The following is a 14,885-nucleotide window of genomic DNA, read 5'->3' as shown; positions in this document are numbered from 1 at the left end:
CAGATATAGCTATTGTTGGACGTAATAGCTGGTGGCAGAGTGGCAGCAGAAGAAAATTCTGTGTACCCTGGCAGTGGGAAACACAGACAGACAGCAGCAGCAGCAGCAGGAGGAATGGAGGAGTAATGAGAGTAGCTATTGTTGGACATAATAGCTGGTGGCAGAGTGGCAGCAGAAGGTAATTCTGTGTACCCTGGCAGTGGGAAACACAGACAGACAGCAGCAGCAGCAGCAGCAGCAGGAGGAATGGAGGAGTAATGAGAGTAGCTATTGTTGGACGTAATAGCTGGTGGCAGAGTGGCAGCAAAAGGTAATTCTGTGTACCCTGGCAGTGGGAAACACAGACAGACAGCAGCAGCAGCAGGAGGAATGGAGGAGTAATGAGAGTAGCTATTGTTTGACGTAATAGCTGGTGGCAGAGTGGCAGCAGAAGGTAAAATCTGTGTACCCTTGGCAGTGGGAAACACAGACAGGCAGCAGCAGCAGCAGGAGGAATGGAGGAGAGTAGTGTGAGTGTGGCAGCAGGTAGGTAGGCAGCGTGACATAATAGCCCTGGTACCTAGCGTTGATACCAGGGCTGTAAATAAACACAACAGGAGGTTTAAAAATTAAACCTTTTTTTTTTTTTTTTTTTTTTTTTTTTTTTTTTTTTAAAGGTAAATACAGGCAGCAGGGGCAGCTATTGTTTGACGTAATAGCTGTTGGCAGAGCGGCAGCAGAAGGTAAATCTGTGTACCCTGGCAGTGGGAAACACAGACAGACAGCAGAAGGGCAGTACACAGCAGCCCACTGTAGATGTAAAATGTGTGGCTGCAGGCAACGTAATAGTCAAAGTGAACCAGGCTGGCTTAGTGAGCAGGAGCCAGGAGGTGGTAAAGGGTGGTAAGGCACATTAACGATGGTTCTTCCGGCAGCCAGTTCATGTCCCCCTCTCGCCGACAACAGGGGCCAGGAACTCGCCTTCCACCCACGCCTGGTTCATCTTGAGAAACGTCAGTCTGTCCACAGACTTGTGAGACAGACGTGAGCGTTTCTCGGTGACCACGCCACCAGCTGCACTGAAGCAGCGCTCGGACAGCACGCTGGAAGGGGGGCAGGACAGCACTTCCAGGGCGTACTGCGCCAGCTCGCTCCAGATCTCCAGGCGCTTGACCCAATACTCCATGGGATCAACAGGGGCATCGCTGTCAAGCCCGCTGTAGGACCCCATGTAGTCAGCCACCATTCGGGTCAGGCGCTGGCTGTGACCGGAGGAGGATGCTGCTGCATGCACCTCCTCTCTAGTCACTGCTGCCGGAGCCTCTACAGTCCTGTAGAGCTCGTTGCTGAGAGACAGCAGGTCTGTGGGGCGCTTGCTGCTGGATGCAGGCACCTGCTGCTGCCTCTGTGCTGGCTGGACAGTGGGGGTGGAAGGCTGGGGGAAGGCTTCCTCCAAGCGCTCAACAAGGGCCTGCTGCAAGCTCCTTATTTGTTGCGCTGGGTCTCCTCCTGCAGGCGGCAGGAACTGGCTCAACTTCCCCTTGAGGCGTGGGTCCAACATCATGCTGATCCAGATGTCCTCCCTCTGCTTCATCTGGATCACCCTGGGGTCCTTGCGCAGGCACGTCAGCATGTGCGCTGCCATTGGGAAGAGACGGGCCAAATGTGCTGGCACATCGACGGCAGTGCTATCCTCATCCTCCTCCTCTGCCGCCTCATCCTCTCTCCACCCCCGCACCAACTCAGCTGCGCTGTGCTGATCCCCCTCATCAGCAGCAAGGTCAGGGACCTCCACCAAGTCCTCCTCCTCCTCCCCCTCAGAGGTGGACTGTGCAGCTGCTTGCCGCTCCTGCTGGTCCAAGGCTGCCGCTCCCTGTTCCAGCAAAGCATCGAGGGCCCTGTTCAGCAGACAAACCAGGGGCACCCACTCGCAGACCATAGCATGGTCCCTGCTCACCATGTTAGTGGCCTGCAGAAAGGGAGCCAGCACTAAGCACACCTGCTGCATGTGCTTCCAGTCATCATCGGGGACGATGGACGGGATGTTGCTGGTCTTGTCCCTTCTCTGAGCGGCGGAAACAGTGGCCTGGGCAAGGTACTGGTTGACAGCGTGCTTCTGTTCAACCAGACGCTCCAACATCGCCAGGGTGGAGTTCCAGCGAGTTGGAACGTCAAGGATCAGCCGATGGCGTGGCAGCTCCAGCTCCTTTTGCACGTCTTCCAGGCTCGCACAGGCTGCAGCCGAGCGCCGGAAGTGACGCACAACGTTCCTTGCCATTTCCAGCAGTTCGCCCATCCCCTGGTAGGTGCGCAAGAACTTCTGCACCACCAGGTTCAGCACGTGGGCAAGACAGGGGATGTGGGTCAGGTTTCCCCTGTCAATTGCGTCAACCAGATTGGCCCCATTGTCGGCCACCACCTCTCCGACTCTGAGGCCTCTGGGGGTCAGCCAAATCCTCTCCTGCTCCTGGAGTTTGGCCAACACATGGGTTGCCGTCAGTTTGGTCTTCCCAAGCGCTTGGCAGTGGCGGTCCTTCACGCTGCTGCTGAGGCGGGGGGTTTGGCCAGGTGTGCCGGAGGATGGCAGAGGATCGGAGGAACCTGCTGCAGTTCCCCTGACCCTGTGGGGTGGCACCACCCACTGTGTTGCTGCTGCTGCTGTGCCCGCTGCTGCTCTCCCATCCTCACCCCCTTCCACCAAGCTGACCCAGTGGACAGTGAAGGACAGGTAGCGGCCTGTCCCGAAGCGGCTGCTCCAGGAGTCCATGGTGACGTGGACCCTTTCACCAACCGCGTGCTCCAGCCCTCGCTCCGCATTGGCCATCACAAAGCGGTGCAGTGCAGGAATGGCCTTGCGGGCGAAAAAGTGTCTGCTGGGGAGCTGCCAGTCTGGGGCTGCACAAGCAAGCAGCGCACGCATGTCGCTCCCCTCCTGCACGAGCGTGTACGGCAGGAGTTGGGAGCACATGGCCCGTGCCAGCAAGCCGTTTAGCTGACGCACGCGACGGCTGCTGGGAGGCAGAGCCCAAACCACCCCCTGGAAGGACTCGCTCAAAAGGCTCTGGCGTGGCCTTTTGCTGGCACGGGAATCAGCGGACACAGCAGAGAAGGCCACTGAGGACTGGCTGCCAGAACAGGCCTCAGTGTCGGCGGCAGGAGTTGCAGAGGGGGGAGGAGCAGTGCGTTTCCGCACTCCTGCTGGTGCTGCTGGAGGAGCAGGAGGGCGGGTGGCTGCTGTTGCTGCTGCTGAAGGCTGTGCAGTGATGGGTGTGGTGCCACTGCCAGCACCAGATGCCTTCAGCCTCTGGAACTCCTCATGCTGGTGGAAATGTTTCGCAGCAAGGTGGTTGATGAGCGAGCTGGTGCTGAACTTTAAGGGGTCTGCACCTCTGCTCAACTTCCGCTGACAGTGGTTGCAAGTGGCGTACTTGCTGTACACTGTGGGCATGGTGAAAAATCGCCAGATTGGTGACAAAAACAACCCCCTACGGCCTGGAGCCGCTGCTGCCTGTCTCCCTGTGGTGGTTGGGGCGGGGGCTTGGGTGCGGCTGGTGGTGGTACTGGCAGATGCTGCTGCTGCTGCTGCTGAGCCTGAGACACCAGCAGGCTGTGGGACCTGCCTACTGCTGCCAATGCTTGCAATGATGCGCCTCCTTGCAAGGCCCACAAGCGCATCCTCCTCCTCCTTCTCAGAGCTGCTGATGACGACATCCCCTGGAGCTGGTGGCACCCAGTCTTTGTCGGTCACCGTGTCATCATCATCATCCCCCTCCTGAAACATGTCCTGCTGGGATGATGACCCCCCCAAACTCCTCTCCTGATGCATGGATGGGCTGCTTGACTGTCGCCACAGTCTTGCTGTCCAATCCCTCCTCCCCCAAAGTGCCCATCAGCATCTCCTCCTCAAGATCGCCAACAACAGCAGACAATTTACTCATGATGCCTGGGGTCAAAAGACTGCTGAATGACAGGTCGGCGACTGACGGTGAACTGGCCTCCTCCCCAGGCCCTGCTGGGCGGCTGCTGCGAACAGGGGTGGTGGTGGTGGTGGTGAGGGTGGTGGTGAGGGTGGAGGCCTCGGATGCAGAGCTGATGGCGGGCTGCTCATCCTCCATCATCAGTTGCACCACAGTGTCTGCATCCTTTTCCTCAATGGGACGTTTCCGACCCGGCTGGAGGAAAATAGGAGCAGGTACTACACGCTGCTGCTGCTGCTGCTGTGTCTCTGCAGCGTGAGTTGCTCCTGCTGGGCGGCGCCCAAGGCGTCCACGGCCAGTGGGTATAGGAGGAATGTTAGCCACTGACGCAGCTGCTGCTGCTGCGGAACTGTGCATGGTGGCGCGGCCGCGGCTTGCCACAATGCTGCTCCCTCTCCTCTTGATTCCCTTGCTGCCCTTCCCCTTGCCCAAACCGGCTGCCACTTCCAGACATCTTTGATGTTTTGGGCGTAAACAAAAAAGTTTTTTAAAAGGGCGGGTGAAAAAGTGGGGTACTTTAATGGAGTGGGTTGGTGGGTGAGGTGACACTAATCACTAAGTGATTAGATATCTAAGTGATTACTAGTACAGTACTAATACAAAATACAATAATTCAGTAATCAGTATAAGTGTGAACAGTGAACAGTGAGTGTGTCCCCTAGTACACTAACTAGAAAATACAATAATCAGTAGTAATCAGATTAAGTAGAAGGAAATAGAGTGTGTGTGTGTACTGAGTGCACGCACACACACACGCAGGAGCTAGCCTATGAACAGTGACTGAGTGTCCCTAGTAGTAAGTACTAAGTAAGTGTACAACTAGAAATTACAATAATCAGTAGTAATCAGAAGGAAATAGAGTGTGTGTACTGACAGTGCACGCACACACACACGCAGCGCAGGAGCTAGCCTATGAACAGTGACTGAGTGTCCCTAGTAGTAAGTAGTTAGTAAGTACAACTAGAAATTACAATAATCAATAGTAATCAGAAGGAAATAGAGTGTGTGTGTGTACTGTGCACGCACACACGCAGGAGCTATGAACAAACTGTGACAGTGAGTGTCCTAGTACAGTTACTACAAAATACAATCACTTAGTAGTAAAGGTAGGACAGCAGAAACACTGGTATAATAAACTAACAGAGGACAGTCACAGGAGGACAGCTGCCCACACAGGCAAGGCCCTGAGGCCTAAAGCAGTGTAAGCTTGCCTGCAGCAGCTGTGTCTGTCTCTATGTAACACACAAGCTACTAACTAAAATACAATGTCTATCTAACTAACAACAATATAAGTGTGTATAGGAGGTGTATGTGAGCAAAAACGCTAGGTAGTTGACCACAATAAAGCTCTTGCTAAGCCAAAGCACAAAGGAGCAGATCTCTCTCTAAACAAAGTCAGGCAAGGACGGAAAAACGGAACATGGCGGTCGCTATTTATAGGGTAGGGGCTGGCCAGGGTCCCCCTCTGTGATTGGCTGCCGTCAGAGGGCCTGGGAGCCCTCTGATTGGCTCTAAGGACATCAATCTGGGCTATGACGCTATTCGAGCTCGGTATTCGAGCTCGAATAGCGCTGTTAGCTCGAATAGCTCGAATAGTGAATGGGCTATTCGAGTTAACTCGAATAGCCCATTCGAGTAGCTGCAGCTATTCGAGCTCGGTATTCGAGCTCGAATAGCTGAAAAAGAGCTCGAATATTCGAGCTACTCGAATATTCGAGCTCTGCTGAGCACCACTGGTGTGCAATAATTGTTTAAATAAAATTAGGCAGGTGCATACATTTGTGCACCACAAAAAAAGAAATGAAATCAATATTTAGTAGATCAGGGGTCTCAAACTCAATTTACCTGGGGGCCGCAGGAGGCAATGTCAGGATGAGGCTGGGCCGCATAAGGAATTTCACAATCGCGGTGCATCGCCGCCTCTGCCCGCCCCTCTCACTCTTCCTTTACAGAGAGGGCGGGGAGAGGCTGCGATCCGCGCGGCGATTTACGTCAGGAGGGGCAGAGCTGAAGCTGAAAGCTCTGCCCCTTCCAGGAAATGCCGGCAGATTGCCCCCTGGGCGATTTGGGGGCTCTTCAGCCCTCGTTTAGCGGCGAGGATGCGGCGGATTACTTGGGAGCACTGAAGCGAACTATAAGGAAGCTTTTGCCGGCGAGGGCCACAAATTATTGTATCGAGGGCCGCAAATGGCCCACGGGCCGCGAGTTTGAGACCCCTGTAGTAGATCCTCCTTTTGCAAAAATTACAGCCTCTTCTTTTGGAAGCAATAAAATGACAACAGTGCCCAAATGTATGCACCTGCCTAATTTTATTTAAATAATTATTGCACACTTTCTGTAAATCCCAAAAACTTTATTTCATGTCTCAAATATCACTGTGTGTCTCCTATATGATATATTTAACTGATATTTTTTATCGTAACAACCAACGATTTATACAGGAAAATCATGACGATTGACAAGGTTGCCCAAACTTTCGCACCCCACTGTATATATAGAGGATTACAGTTTAAATAAGTTGACATTTATTATAACTGCTTTGTCTAGGAACTTAGAACATTTTCCAGGTGTCCTTTTACTGCATATAAAACATCCATATAGACTAGTTAGTTTTAAAAGGCAATGTTTAAATATTCCATTACCAGGGTATAAACATTCTGAATATTCTGCAGGATGGTGCAGATGTTTCTGAAACATTATACAGATCAACATAATTTATTCTCTATCAAGCTTTCAATAAAATCATTGGCCGACGTGCACGTCTGTATATCCATCCATCTCCAAATGTTTCCACTCCTGGGGGGCTTATCATATTGTTAGTAGGTGTGTTTATAGGTAATGGCAGTTGGTGCTGTTTTATTTCATGTCTACCAGTAGTAAACATGATGACCTGCAGGCTTACAGTGGACCCCACAGCATAAATGAATTACACAGCAAGTATCAATAGTTTCTTGATCTATCTTCGTTTTTTAACTTCTCGCTTAGCAATGTATTTATTTACATGTTTTACCCTTCTACTATATTTCTGTAAAGTTCCTCTAGTACGATGGATTCTGTAAAGCCTGGTACACACCATGCAATTTCTCATCAGATAGATGGATTAAATCTATTATTCCTGACAGGTGTGATCTGATGTCCGATTGTTTTGTGATGCAAACATTTTCTTCTGTCAATATCCCCTGTGCTTTATACCTACTTTAGTTTAGACTGACATTGTCTCTACTTTACCTCTGTGAGCCAAAGTTGTTATTGGTGCTGTAAGTGGTAATCGTTGGCAATCCAAGTACAATCCCTAGAACAGTATTTCTTAAAAAATACTTGTATTTTTGCATTGCAGCAAAAAGCTTTCAATTTCGACAAGTGTGACCCCTGCCTTACTCACAAAATAACTAAACTAATTTCAGTGTTGATCCCAAAATGCACCTGCGCAGCACCTCCTCTCCAGGAGCTGCCACCAGAGATAAGCTTCTAATTTTTGCATCTAGCATGCAGATTCAATGCAAATTGCATGCATCCTAGGATTAGGCCAAACAAAAGTACTTGCAGAAAATGTTGCCTGGTCCACAGTGGCGTAGCTAAGGGGCTGTGGGCCCCGATGCAAGTTTTACAATGGGGCCCCCCAAGCACTCTATACATAACAATTGATACAGCGCACCAAAACCTGCCAATGGCAACTACAGTGTCAGAGGTACAAGAAGGGGATGGGGAACAGTTTGTTAATGATTACCATTATTCAAATTATCTATAGAAGTGAATATTATGATCACAGGACCAATAGAGAGATAATACTGTAGTTAAGGGAGGGCCCTTTGGGGCCCCTCTGGCCCAAGGGCCCCGATGCGGTCGCTACCTCTGCACCCCCTATTGCTACGCCCCTGCTGGTCCACTACTAAGCTGCATGTAGTGTGAATTAAATTTGCATGCAAGTTGGAGGAAGTATGATTTATTTATTGTATTTGTAAAGCACCAACATATTACGCAGTGCTGTACATTGGTTATGGTTACAGACAATATTTAGGGGTGACATACAGCAATAAGACAATACATGAATACATGCAAACCAGATCAAGCAGCACAGTATGAGTGCAAGGTAATGCTTAATTAGTCAGTCACTGGATGGGAGCATGGAGATTAGGCAAGTCGAGTTCAATCAGATCCATAGGATGGGTGTACGGTAATGGATGTGTGTGAACAGGTAGGAGACATAAGCATACCTCCCAACATTTTGATTTTGAAAAACGGGACATTTAGGCCACGCCCCTGGCCACACCCCCAACCCCCCTAGTCACGCCCACCCCACACAATTTTTTTCCCCCAATTATTAATTACTCCCAAAGGGGAGGCGCTGTGAGGGTGCCAGTGGGTGGGGGGGAGGATGGTGAGGGTGCCAGTGGGTGGGGGGGAGGAGGGTGAGGGTGGCTGTGGGCGGGCAGAGAGAGATCGAGGCACCAGCCCGGTATGCGGCATGGATAGCCGCCGCCCGCTGCCATTACACTTCTCCCTCCCTCCCTCCCTCCTAATATGCCCCCAGTGTCCCCTTCTCCCCCGCAGAGTAAAATGGGCAGCGGTGGGAGCGGGCAGTAAGTCTTATCACTGCCTCTCCACTGTGTACGGGGATCTCCTCTGATCTTCCTGCTTCCTGTGACGTCACAGGAAGCAGGAAGATCAGAGGAGATCCCCGTACGCAGCGGAGAGGCAGTGATAAGACTTACTGCCCGCTCCGCTGCCCATTTTACTCTGCGGGGGAGAAGGGGACACTGGGGGCATATTAGGAGGGAGGGAGGGAGGGAGAAGTGTAATGGCGGCGGGTGGCGGCTATCCATGCCGCATACCGGGCTGGTGCCTCGATCGTTTTTTTTCCCCACTCACTCCCCAGCGGCCGGGACCAGGGGGGGCAGCGCGGGACAGCGGGGCGGACCCCCAAAATCGGGACCGTCCCGCCGAAATCGGGGCGGTTGGGGCCCCTGCATAAGGAGGAGGACCCTGCCTGAAGGCTTACAATCTAGAGGGGGAGGTGGGGACACAAAAGGTAGGGGACCAGAGTTCAGCTGCAGGTTTAAGCACTCGTGAGGGGGAGTAGGCCAGAATAAAAAGGTGAGTTTTGAGGGCCTTCTTGAAGATGTTGAAGCAGGGAGGACCCTAATGGGGGTAGGTAGGGAGTTCCATAGTGTTGGAGCAGCTCTTTAGAAGTCCAGGAGGCATGCATGGGATTGAGTGATGCAGGGGGCAGTCAGGCGAAGTTCATTGGAGGCAATTGAGCGGCTAGGTGTGTACCTCTGGGTAAGATTCGAAATGTAGGTTGAGCAGGTTTTGTGGACAGGTTTGTAGGCCAGACACAGTATCTTGAATCTGATTCTGGACTGGATAGGAAGCCCGTGGAGGGATTTACAGAGGGGAGCCACTGTGGTGGAGCCATGGGAGGAGTAGATAATTCTGGCTGCCGCATTCATGACAGACTGCAGAGGGACAATATGAGTCATAGGGAGATCAGACAGAAAGGGGTTGAAGTAGTCAAGGCGGGAAATTATGAGGGCATGGATGAGGAGTTTGGTGGTGGCAGAGGTCAGGAAATGGCGGATCTTGCAGATGTTACGGAGGTGGAAGTTGCAGGACTTTGTGAGGTAGCATCTTATTGACCATCTCTACATGCTCCTACATGAAACTTTACATAAAATGTTGGAGGGAGGAGGGAACACTTATTTGGGAAATGAGGAGGCATCTTTTTCTTCCATCTTCTTCCCTTTTCTCCCATAATTGTCCTTTTTGCATCTCTAAGCACTCCCAATAAACATGACGGACTGTCATTGTCACCACTATAGGGCTTCTAAATATGACATCACTTCCTTCCCTGCTCTTTATTTTGGCATGCATGGCATTTGCTCAGGGACAGTTTTGGGTAAAGTGGGGCCTTAAAGAGAATCTGTATTATTAAAATCGCACAAAAGTAAACATACCAGTGCGTTAGGGGACATCTCCTATTACCCTCTGTCACAATTTCGCCGCTCCTCGCCGCATTAAAAGTGGTTAAAAACAGTTTTAAAAAGTTTGTTTATAAACAAACAAAATGGCCACCAAAACAGGAAGTAGGTTGATGTACAGTATGTCCACACATAGAAAATACATCCATACACAAGCAGGCTGTATACACCCTTCCTTTTGAATCTCAAGAGATCATTTGTGTGTTTCTTTCCCCCTGCAGCTATCTTCTACTGAAGTGTTAGGCTGTTTCTTCCTGCAGAGTGCAGACAGCTCTGCCTGTATGTAATTCCTCAGTATGTGAAAGCCCAGCCAGCTCAGAGGAGGATTTATCCAGCTTGTAAAAGATAAGAGAGAAGAGAGAAGCTGCCCTAATCTAAATAATACACAGGCAGTGTGCAGAGAGGGGCCTGGAGGGGGGAGATGCATCACAGAACCACAACACTGAAGAACTTGGCAGCCTTCCAGACACAGGCTGACAAGTCTGACAAGAGAGAGATAAGTTGATTTATTACAGAGATGGTGATAGTAGAACGTGCTGCAGTAAGCCAGAACACATTAGAATAGCTTTTGGAACTTGTAGGATGATAAAAAACAGGATGCAATTTTTTGTTACGGAGTCTCTTTAAGCAAAAATGGACACGGGGCCCTTTACAATACTTACTATTCTAACAATAAAGTTATTGCAACCTTTTGCAATCCATGACTTGGATACGCCTAAGGTCTTTTGGCCCTAGATGATTACCCAGGTTGGGTCTATAGTAGTTTCAGCCCTGAAGGTGCTTCCACACTCAACACATTTTTAAATATGAAATGGTGTGCAGAAAATGACTGGAACGTTAGAGGATTGCATTTTAAAAAAGTTGACATGTATTATAACTGCTATGACTAGGCACGTAGAACATTTACCAGGAGTCCTTTTACTGTATATAAAACATCCATATAGACTTGTTGTTTTAAATAGGTAATGTTTAAATATTTCATTACCAGTGTATAAACATTCTGTATATTCTGCAGGATGGCGCAGATGTTTCTGAAACATTATACAGATCAACATGATTTATTCTCTATCAAGCTTGCTACAAAATCATTGGCCAGTGAGCACATGTGTATATCCATCCATCTCCAAATGTTTCCACTGCTGTGGGGCTCACAGCTGTCCAGCTGCTACAACATATTAATAGCAAAGGTGTTATTAAAAGTTAGAAGTAGATCTGGATTGACTAAGCTAAACCAGCAGCAGGGTGGATATGTAGCTAGCACTGTAACTGCAATGCTGCTCACATAGTCAGGAATTTGATTTGAGAGATATCTGTGGACAGTAAAGGTGGTTACTAAGCACTGTGAATGCTCAAAGGAGAGCAGTGAAGTGTCTCTGAGATAACTTTGAATGAGTTATTATAGAAGGAAACATGAGATTTTTTTTTACAGCACTTGGTTGACAGTTTTGCTCCTGGAACCACCTGCACCATTGATACATTCTGTAATTTGGCTGATATCTCTCAGAAACGAGCAATAAACAAGGGGCCAGCCAATAAAAAAAAAGTGTCCTAGCGACAGTAAAAGAAAGTGTTTATCATCCATGAAGACCGATCTCTCCTGGCAGATCAGTTAGATGATAATCGTTGTTTATTGCAAATTTCACACTTCCGGGTCCTCATTTTTGCTCTTCCAGATGTTGAGCTGCAGCTGAATTTAAATGTATGCTGACTTGGCTCGTTCATCACTAACCGCTGGGGGTCACTCATTTTACATTGACCACAGCCTAGTGTGTGTATGGAGCTTGATTTCCAGGCTCAAATCTCAGCCAGGGTATCATTTGGGATTGTCTATTTTCCCTTTTTTTGGCATGGGTTTCCTCCAACTCAAAACCTGTAGGTGAATTGTCCACCCACTATCCTAAAACAAACTGGTGCAGTGGTTACTATAGTTACCTGTATTGGTGCACACGGTCTTCGTGGTATCACATACACTTGCCTAAGATGACTTGGCAGGTGGAGCAGCAAGGACTAAGGTGCCAGCACAGGTAATTATGAAAGCTGCTTTTCTACCCTGCTCTGTCTATTAAGGGGATAGTAAAAGGAGGAGATGCTCGAGGCAGATGAATGGTAAGGAGGGGGGTGGGAAAAAGAGCAGCAAGGGAACATAGAGGAGCAAGGAAGTATGGGGAAGGCACACATAATGGCCATAATACATAATTTGGGGGCTAACAGGGACACACAAGAGAACAAAAAGCAATGGGGGGCGGGGAGGGGGGGGGGTGAGGGAATAATGGCTTCACAGGGGGTGCAAGAAAGCATGGGAGCAAGCATAATTTGCAGAGGGGTATAATGGGCACTTGATTTGGCCTAAGGAAGTGGGCTGAGACCCATGAAATGCGTTGCCAATGCATAAAGAAATTCATTTAATATATGAATTTGTCTTATTTGAGGTAAGCCACCTCACTTTTTACTTTTATTGTTTTTAACATAGTTTTATTATCACTTTGGGCGCCTCTTCCCTTTCTGTAAATTGGGGTCTTGGTGGACATTTCTGAATTGGCAGAACTACATGGCTAGACATACAGAGAGTAGAGTTAATGGCATCATCCATTATGTGGATGGCATGGAGACCTATAAAAAGAATGTAAAAATTCAGGCCCTTTTTGCAAGGCTACTCCTGAGACGAAGCTGGGATTTAGAGACTCTAATATATGGGAGCACTTTTGGCACATATCTTTGAGTACTGACAGTATGATGGTAGAAAAGCTGTAAGGATCAGCTTGAAACTAATGCCTGAAGGAAAGATACGTACAGTCTATGATATTGTATCTTCTGATTCATTAGAGACCTACAGCAATTCATTATTTCTGTGGAGATGCTGCAGGCATGAAACACTGTTACATATATCTTAATACTAGATTTACCAGGTAACATAGCTGTCAGTTTTGTCATACAAATCCACCAAATGTAATACAAATCCACCCTACTTTTACCAGTTATACAAGTTGCTGAGTTAAACATTCCCTGTGGTCCTTTATTTTGTTTTTACATAAAATAAGGAAGAACACTCCAAATAAAAATCTATTCCTAAGAGTTAAAATTATTTGGATTCCCCTGGGTAACTTCTTGAATTATTTCGACCCCTACTGTATACTGGCTTGTTACAACTGTAACTAGTGTGCATTGGCTGAAAAGATTGATTAGTTGTTAAAATTAAGAACATTTCACATCTTAGATGCAGGCGCAACAGTTATACTTCACTATATCTGTATAAAGTTTTGAGCTAGATTTTGAGAATCCTATTAGCTTGCTCATTTCTACTCTCCATTATTAGGGATTAAGTGATACAGCTGTAAGTTCTCTGCTGTGCAGTATCTCTTAGAAGTGTCCCTTGTTTGTCTGAAGCATAAGGCCGGCTACACACTGTGCGGCTGCGTTAGCAGTCCAGTGATATCAGATGAACGCATCGCACTGCAATGCTAAAAACAACCTTCAAGGATTCAGGGAATCCCCCTTCTGCCTGAAAGCCAAGCAGGAAGTTAGGCTCTCTAGCGCTGAAAAATGAATTATGCAGAACTGTATTGAAAAAATACGCTTCCGGAAATGCGTGCCGCAACGCAATTTAAAAAAACAACCCTGCATCGCCATAGACTAACATGACTTCCGATTCGCCGCACACACCTCGCCGAGCATGCTGCCCACCAACGCGCTGTTTCCCCAGCATTGGCCTGTGCGACAAAAACGTCACTTCTGGCGCAATGCATCGCACCAGACAGGGCCCTCCCTCAACCGCAGTATTAGCTCTTTATTGGTCCGGTGCTTGTAATGATCACTTCTATAGATGCTTTGAATGATAATAATAATTAACAAGCTGTTTCCCATCCCCTTCTTGCACCTCTGACACTGTGGTTGTCCTTGGCATGTTTTGGTGCGCCGTAACAATTGCTATGTATAGAATGCCTGGGGGGGGGGGGGGCAATGTAAAACCCGCACCGGGACCCATAGCTCCTTAGCTGTGCCACTGATTAGACCTAACAAACCTTATGGCCCATACTCACGAGGGACTTTTGTCGCCTCAACACGCGGCGCGCGCGTGTTGTGGCGACAGGTCGCCCGTGAGTATGGGCCACGCGCACCCCGAACTGTCGCCCGCAACGGGTGCGCACCCCGAACTGTCGCCCGTCGCTGATGTCGCCAGGCGATTGAAAAGTTCAATCGCCTGGCGACAGTCACCGCCGCAACTCTGCCGCAGCTGTCGCTAGTCCGCGTGAGTACGCGGACTAGCGACAGCAACCTCCATTGAGGTACACAGAGCTTCCGGCGAGCTTCCGGCGGGGGGAGGAGGAACGTCGGCGACAGCTTCCATCATGCCGCTGGTCCCTCTTCCGCGTGTGTACGCGGAGGGACCTGGCGAGGAGCTGTCGCCGGCCTGTCGCCCACACGCTCTCGTGTGCTGGCGACAGGCAACATTTGCTGCCCGTGAGTATGGGCCATTACCCATGTAAGCAGTCGCCTGCCCACTTTAGAAAAGATCAAGTGAAGTCTTTAAAATATTCCTTAGCCTTAAAGTAAGTGTCCAAGGAAATAAAAAAAAAAAAAGATCCACTTACCTGGGTCTTCCTCCAGCCCGTGGCAGCCCTCCTGTGCCCTCGCCGCAGCTCCGGAGGCTCCCGGTCTTATCCGCTGCAGAACCCGACCTCACCAGGTCGGGTTCCGGGTCGGCATCTTCTGCGCTCCACCGTGCGGGTCACGTGGTCTGGCCGACGTCATCAGGACGGTACTGCGCAGACGCAGAACTACTGCGCCTGCGCAGTACAGTCCTGATGACGTCGGCCGGACTACGTGACCCGCGCCGTGGAGCGCAGAAGAGGCTGACCCGGAACCCGACCTGGCGAGGTCGGGTTCTGCAGTGGAGAAGACCGCTTGTTTCCTTTAAGGCTGTTTTACACTGTTGCGGTGCGATTGTTAGATG

Source organism: Hyperolius riggenbachi, chromosome 3, assembly GCF_040937935.1.
Source record: "Hyperolius riggenbachi isolate aHypRig1 chromosome 3, aHypRig1.pri, whole genome shotgun sequence".
NCBI classification, from domain to species: Eukaryota; Metazoa; Chordata; class Amphibia; order Anura; family Hyperoliidae; genus Hyperolius; species Hyperolius riggenbachi.
This window is presented reverse-complemented; position numbering follows the sequence as displayed.